The sequence below is a fragment of the Furipterus horrens genome, unplaced genomic scaffold (genome assembly GCF_987537825.1).
Source record: "Furipterus horrens unplaced genomic scaffold, mFurHor1.1.pri manual_scaffold_1, whole genome shotgun sequence".
NCBI classification, from domain to species: Eukaryota; Metazoa; Chordata; class Mammalia; order Chiroptera; family Furipteridae; genus Furipterus; species Furipterus horrens.
The window spans coordinates 8,754,819-8,761,790 of NW_028327171.1; positions in this window are offsets into that span (position 1 = coordinate 8,754,819).

A 6,972-nucleotide genomic window follows, 5' to 3' on the forward strand; every position below is an offset into this window, starting at 1 on the left:
CCTCGCAGCTCACGGTCCCAGGACCAGGGAAAATCAAGCCTCATTGCTTCTGACTGTGCAGACCAGTGGGGGTTGGGGTGGAGGCAGAAACTGCCAGTCTCTCAGCAGAGTCTGCTTGTTTAAAGGGCCCCATGGTCCTAGAACATTCACAGACCCACCCACTCTGAGAACAATGGCCAAGGCAGAGTTAGAAGGGTGCCAGTCCCATATGGAAGTGGGAGAAGTGCCTGGAAAAGGGGCAAGTGCTGAGCAAGTGACATTGTTCCCTCTCGGACCCCTCCCCCACATACAGCACCACAACATGGTGAAATGGGTCGCCATGTGCTGACGAATCCCTAAGGCTCTTCCCCTTACAATATAACAGGAGCAACAGCTCTACCTAAGACACAGAGGCAAACAACACAGGAGCCTGTCAAGATGAGGAGACAGAGAGGTATGGCCCAAAAGAGGGAACGGATCAAGTTCCAGGACAACTTCCGGCCAAGAGAGAATTTTAGAAGCAGCAAGAGAAAAGCAGAGAGTTCCCTACAAAGGGATGCCTATAAGACTGTCAGCTGATTTCTCAAAAGAAACTTTGCAGGCAAGAAGGGACTGGCAAGAAGTATTCAAAGTGATGAAAAGCAAGGACCTACAGCCAAGATTACTCTATCCAGCAAAGCTATCATTTAGAATGGAAGGGCAGATAAAGTGCTTCCCAGACAAGGTAAAGCTAAAGAGTTCATTATCACAAAGCCATTATTATATGAAATGTCAAAGGGACTTATTTAAGAAAAAGATCAACACTATGAACATTAAAATGACAACAAACTCACAACTATCAACAACAGAATCTAAAAAATAAAAACAAAACCTAACTAAGCAAACCAGAATAGGAACAGAATCATAGGTATGGGGATCATGTGGAGGGTTATGAGCTGGGAGGGGGAAGGGGGAGAAATGGGGAAATGATGCAGGAATTAAGAAGCATAATTTGTTGGTACAAAATAGGGGGAAGTTAACACATTGCGTATGGGTGGCGAGAATTCTCGTCTTTTCTAAAGGCATTTAAATACCCCGGTACGCAACGGGTTAAGTATAATATAGGAAGGGGTGAAGCCGAAGAACTTACATGCATGACCCATGGACATGAACTAAGGGGGGTGGGATTGCTGGAGGGAAGGGGGTACTGGGCAGAGGGGAGCAAAGGGAAAAAAAAATCGGGACGACGGTAACAACATAACCAATAAAATATACTTAAAAAAAAAAAAAGAAAGAAAGACAAAGGGGTGACACGAAGCTGCGGTCAAATGTACACATCTGGGGGAGGCGCCGGTGTGTGGTTTGGGCTCAGTGGAGAAAAAGGCCGGTCAGGGTTAATAAAAGTCTGAATTACGGAAAGTTAAAAACAAAGCCAGCTGGAGGACTTGCCGGCTCTCCGATAATTCCCCCTGGAGCGAGGGCTGCCCCCGCCCAGGTGTCAGGGATGCACGAGCAGGGCTGTAATTGGCGTAGCAGCTATATCATCAAGCACCTGTTGCCAGCTGCAGAAAACATGTGCTCAGGAATGTCCCATGTCACGTCATTTGTCTGGTGGTGGCTGTCCCTCAGGATGCAGGTGGGAATGGTGGATGCTACAGGTGTGTGACTCTGGGAGGCTCAGCGGGCTCTCCCAGGGCCTCAGAGGCCTTCGGGGATCCTCCTACCCAGGTTTCTTGCAGAAGAGCAGAGGAGGGTTCCCGGCGGTGACCTTCCTCTGTGACTTCTGCGGGTTGATGGGTTCCCTGTGACAGCAGTTTTCAATGGAGGCTGATTCACTCATCCGTTCATTCACTCATTCATTTGTTCATTCACAAGAAGCTTTAATTGGGGTCCAGCATGTGCCTGGCACTGGGGCCACCTTGGGCACTGTGACTGTCTCCAACCTCATGGGGCTTAGATCCCAGGGAGGGAGACCATCAGCCCTGTGCAAATCGGGGGAGGGGGACAGTGAGAGACGGGAGTGGGGGGCGCAGCGCTTTAGCTCTGCTGTCAGGTGGTCCTAGGAGGGGCATCAGAGAGAGGGAGTGAATTGGCACCTGGGACACCCTTTGAGTAGAGGGCAGGGCAGGTGCCCAGCTGGGCCTGGGTTGGGTGGGAGAGGAGAGGCTGGGAGATGGATGGTGGGGTGGACGGCAGACCGTGTTTGGCCAGGAAGGTGCCCAGAGGACCTGTGCTCCTGGCTGGAGGGTGCTCAGCTCAGGTGGGTGGACAGGACCCATATCCTCAAGAGCTTGCTGCAGATCTGCAGTGGGGGAGGGGGTTCTGGCCAGTGTGTAAGGAAGGGCCCCAGCAGGAGGCTCCTATGGGTGTCCTGGGGGGAGGGGGTCTCCAACCTGGGAAGCCTCCCACCCACTTCCTCCAGCCCCGAGAACATCCTGTGTCCTGCTCCCCGTGCCTGGTCGGTGGTACAGAGAATGCCTCCCCAGCAGCCTCTCCCTTGCTCTCGGGGGCTCCAGCGTGGACCTGCTCACCTCCTCCCCTCGGCCACCTGCTGTAATGATGCACACAGGCACGCAGGCAGCGGCCCATCAGCACTCACATTCCCGGGCCGTGGTTGAGATCTCGCTATTGAGCATCTGAGCAGACCCTGGGCTCCTCCTGGCTATTTCCTGTCTCTTCCCTCCCAGGGAGTCCTGTTTCTTTTTTGGTGCCATAGTTGGGGGGAGGGAGGCGGGCAGCAGACACAAAGCACAGTCCCCACCTCCCCTTACTAGAAAAGAAAATCAAAGTCCATTTCAACAGGAACCTGCAGCCCCAGCTGGGATGTCCTCTTGGGCGGCACCTCTCAGGAGGCACCCGGAGCTGCCGGGAATTGCTCAGCTGTGACCGGCTCCCGCTTGTCACCCTTGGGACAGTGGCTTTGTAGCATTGTTGGGGTTTTTTTTTCTGAGAATTGGCGCCTTTGGGTGTCTCCTCAAATCTCTTTGAGATGCACAGTTTTACTCAGGGTCCCAAGTGACAGTGTCGACACCAGCAGCTTCAGCTGGGATCCCAGGGTTGGCAGGAAAGGAAAGCAGCTCATCACAGATGGGGAGGCAAGCGATGCTCTCCAACTTCTTTAAGCCCAGAGACTGTTACAGTCCGGCTGGGGTGGGGCCCCCCCGCTGAGGGTGGGGTCAGGAAACAGCCCTCCCCAGTGTCCACATGTGGGCTGCCACCTCCTGAGGACCACCTGGACCACCACAGAGCACACACAGTCACTCCCTGCCCCACAGAGGTCCTGGGAGGGGGCCGAGAGAGGAGAGATGCCAGGGGTGGGATGGCGTCCGGGAAGCAGGGAGGAGGGAGGTCTGGCCAAGGCAGGAAGGGTCAGCGAAGGCCGCACTGGGCCGTGACTGCTGAAGGGGTCTCCACGGTGAATTCTGTGAGCAGACCTGCAGGAGGTGGAAGGAGGCCATCTGGGGCAGAGCTGCTCAGCTCTCCAGAGTCCTGGCTTGAGTCCCCGTGGCAGCCTGTTGTTACAAAGTTCTGTGGCCTTTGTCGTCTCCTCCAGGTCTTGATCTCCAGGACGAGGGTGGGCTGGGGAGGTGGGTTCAGGTCTGTGCTCCCAGCCCCAGGACGGGAGGGGCTCAAAAAGTCTCCATGAGGGAGCCGATGGATTCAGGAGGGCCCGTGACCCAGTGGGAAGTCTGGGGAGTCTGTAGGGAGGCCTCCTCCTGGGCCAGCTGGTGTCGCACTGGCCCTAAATGACGGTGTATCAGCTTCCCAGGGCTGCTGTGACCAAGGAATACAGATTTTTGGGTGGCTTAAAACAACAGAAATGTATTCTCTCTCCAATTTGGAGGCCACAGGTTGTAAATCAAGGTGTCTGCTGGGCCACGCTCCCTGTAAGATCTAGGGGACGGTCTGCTCCATGGCTGGCAATCCTGGGCTGATAGACACATCACTCCAACCTCTGCCTCCACCACCGCATGGCTGTCTTCTCCCTGTGTGTCTGTCTGTGTCTCTTCTCTTACAAGGACACCGGTCATACTGGATTAAGGGCCCCCCTGACTCCAGTCTGACCTCATCCTAGCTCATTCCATCTGCAATGATGCTACTTCCAAGTCAGGCCACAGTCACAGGCACCAGAGATTAGGACACGAACATATCGTTTGTGGGAGGGGGGGATATAATTCAACCCACAACAAATGGCAAAGTGGTGCCCTCACTTTAGGAGCCAGAATGGGCTCCAACGCAGAAGGCGGGCCATGGAGGTGTGGCCCGTGGCTCAGTCCTTGATTACTTGTTACTCCGTAGTGGCCCATGTGGGACATTTTTTAGCAGCAGGAGGGGAACAGCAATACAGTTGTGCTGGCCCTGTGCAAAGCAGGCTGTCCCTTGGGGTTGCCAGGGCCACCCATCTCTGTGCCTTTCTGAGGACAAGGGGCAGCTATTGGCATTACGCTGGGGACCAAGGAACTATCTCCCGTGCTGGCTGCTCCGGGCTCCGTGGGTCCTGGAAGTTGAACAGGAGAACCCAAGACGCTACTTCATGAGCCACCGCGAGGACGACCCTGAGACTCAAGCCCTGGCCAGCGGTGTCCAGGTCCCTGTCTAGTCCAGGTGGGGGCTGCACGGAGCATCCAGGGAAACTGTCGAAACACACCTGCATACGCCTGGCGTCAGCTGCGGTGTTGTGGGATGCCAAGTGGAACTTTTGCGGGCAAATGCTGCCTTTTCTCACCATGGAAAGAAAGAGGATATGGGGTGGGGGGCTGTGGGGGGCAGGCACAGTCCAGGACCACTTGGGGACCGTCACCCTCCAGTGACTGATGGACAGGCATTGCCCGCATGAGTGTGGACAGGGTCAGGCACTGTTCTCTGTGGAGGGTCTGCCCTCGAGTGCACAGCCCGTCCACCAAATAGCCCCCTCCCGGTCCCCAACAGGGAAGAGTTAGGACCCTTCTGCCAGCTGGCTGTGTCCTAAGTGCATTTTTGTTAGCTCAGGCAGTCAGGGGGGCCTGAGGGACTGACACGGGCAGCCCTCAATCGGGGGGGGACTCCCCAATGTCCCTCCCACCAGCCCCAAGGTGAAGCCCCCCTGAAGGCAGGCTCAAGTGGGCACCAAGGACAAGCTTGTTTTTCCAGAAGGATCTCCAGACCCTGAGAAGCCTTGACTGCATCCTGGGACTGCCCAACACAGAGGCCAGCCCCAGCGTCACCCCATGGGGTCATCCCCATGCAAATGCACCCCTGGGAAATTACAGGCAAGTGGGAGATGCCAGATGGGGGTACATGTAAAATGCTTCCTCATCTTTAAAATGCACACAGAGGTTCATACTTCTCAGATGAGGGAGGGGCCTAATAACTGCATATTATTATTAATAAAAATGTCGTGCCAGTTGTGCAGGGCTGCAGGTCACATGCAAGGTGACCTTGAACTGTGGCTCTGTGGGAAACGACCAGTTGGTTGCCTCCTCTCCCAGCTGGAGGGGATGGAGCATTTGCTGATCCCTGGGGGGTGAGCCAATGTTGCCATAGGTCTGGGGGCCCTGGCCCCTATTGCTCTCCTTGGCTGGTGACTTCCAGGACTTCCTGAGACCCACTGTCACAGACCAGAACTGCACCCTCCAGAACTGGTTCTGAGTACAGGGCCGGGCGGGACAGAAACTGCACACAATGTCCCCAGGAATGCAAATGACCCTGCCTGAGAAAAGGGAAGGGCACAGCCACCGCCCGGAACTGGCAGCCCCTGCGCCTAGACTCAGCTGGCATGGAAAATTCCCCTGCCCCAGAGTCAGCGCTTCCTGTCTTATTTCTGAAGGGGGTGGGAGGGGGTGTCCCTGATTGATGAGACCCGAGGTCTAACTGGGCCTCTGGGACAGCTGTTCTATCCACCCCCAACATGGCAAACCTCCCTTGAACATCCAGCCATGGCAAAATGGGGAGCCCCCCTGACATGGTGACCCTGTTTTCCACCCCCAAATTTGGGGTTCTGTTGTAGACAAGCCAGGCTGCAGAGGGCAACACCAGCCACTCTGCCAGGGCCCATGTGGACACAGAGTACTGGGATCTGAGGCTTTGGGGGGGCCAGGGCAGGGCTGGGGGAGAGGAGGTGAGGGCAGTGGTAGAAAGGGGCTGTCCCTGAGGAGCAGCACCCGAAACATCACTCTGTCCCCCCCACCCCCCACCCCAGCTCCCAGGGCAAAGGAGCCTCCTTCAAAGGAGGCGGTGAGGCCCTGGAGAGGCATTGCTCAACGCAGGGTGGGGAGGCCAGCCATGTTTCGGCTGAGAGGCAGGGAGGGGCTGTCCTCAGTCTGACGGATGGGGGCGCCTCGGGACAAGTTCTATGCCAACAAGCCCCAGGTCTTGGGCCTGGAAACTCAGAGGCCCCAGGGTGAGTTTCACGGTGGCTGGTAGCTGTGGGCAGAGGTGCTCTCCAAGGCAGCTGCCTTTGAACGGAACAGCTGGCCCTGGAGCTGGGCAAGCCTACCTTACAGGGGGCAGGCTATTGCTATGGGGGTGGGGGGCGGGCCTCTGCTCGCGGCTGGCCAGTGAGGGCCTATAATGCTCACAGTGCACAGCAGCGATGAACGTGGGCCCAGGGGCCAGCCAATCACCCCTCCACTTGTCCATAAGAACACTTGACCCAAAAGAAGACAGGCAGCCACGAGCAGTTGAGTGTGTACAGAATCGCCTCAAAGGCTCCAGCCTCCAGCTGATGTGACTGTCTCCCCAACTTAATGGAGCTCCCATCTGCCCCTCCCCCAGTCATCTTAGGGATCAGTGAAGGCTACGTTTGAATCAGATGAGATGAAAGTGCTTCAGATGTTGAACTGCCCACGCCTCTCTATTTCCACCTCCGACATACTGTTTGTGATAGCCGAGTGAGACTTTGAAGATGTGCTTTAAAGTGAGCCCGCTGAAACAGGAAGCCATCCCCTCGGGGCCCAGCGGGCATCCCCGCGGGCCACACCCTCTCGCCTTCCAGACAGGAGACACTGCACAGAGGAGGTACCAACATTAGACGTT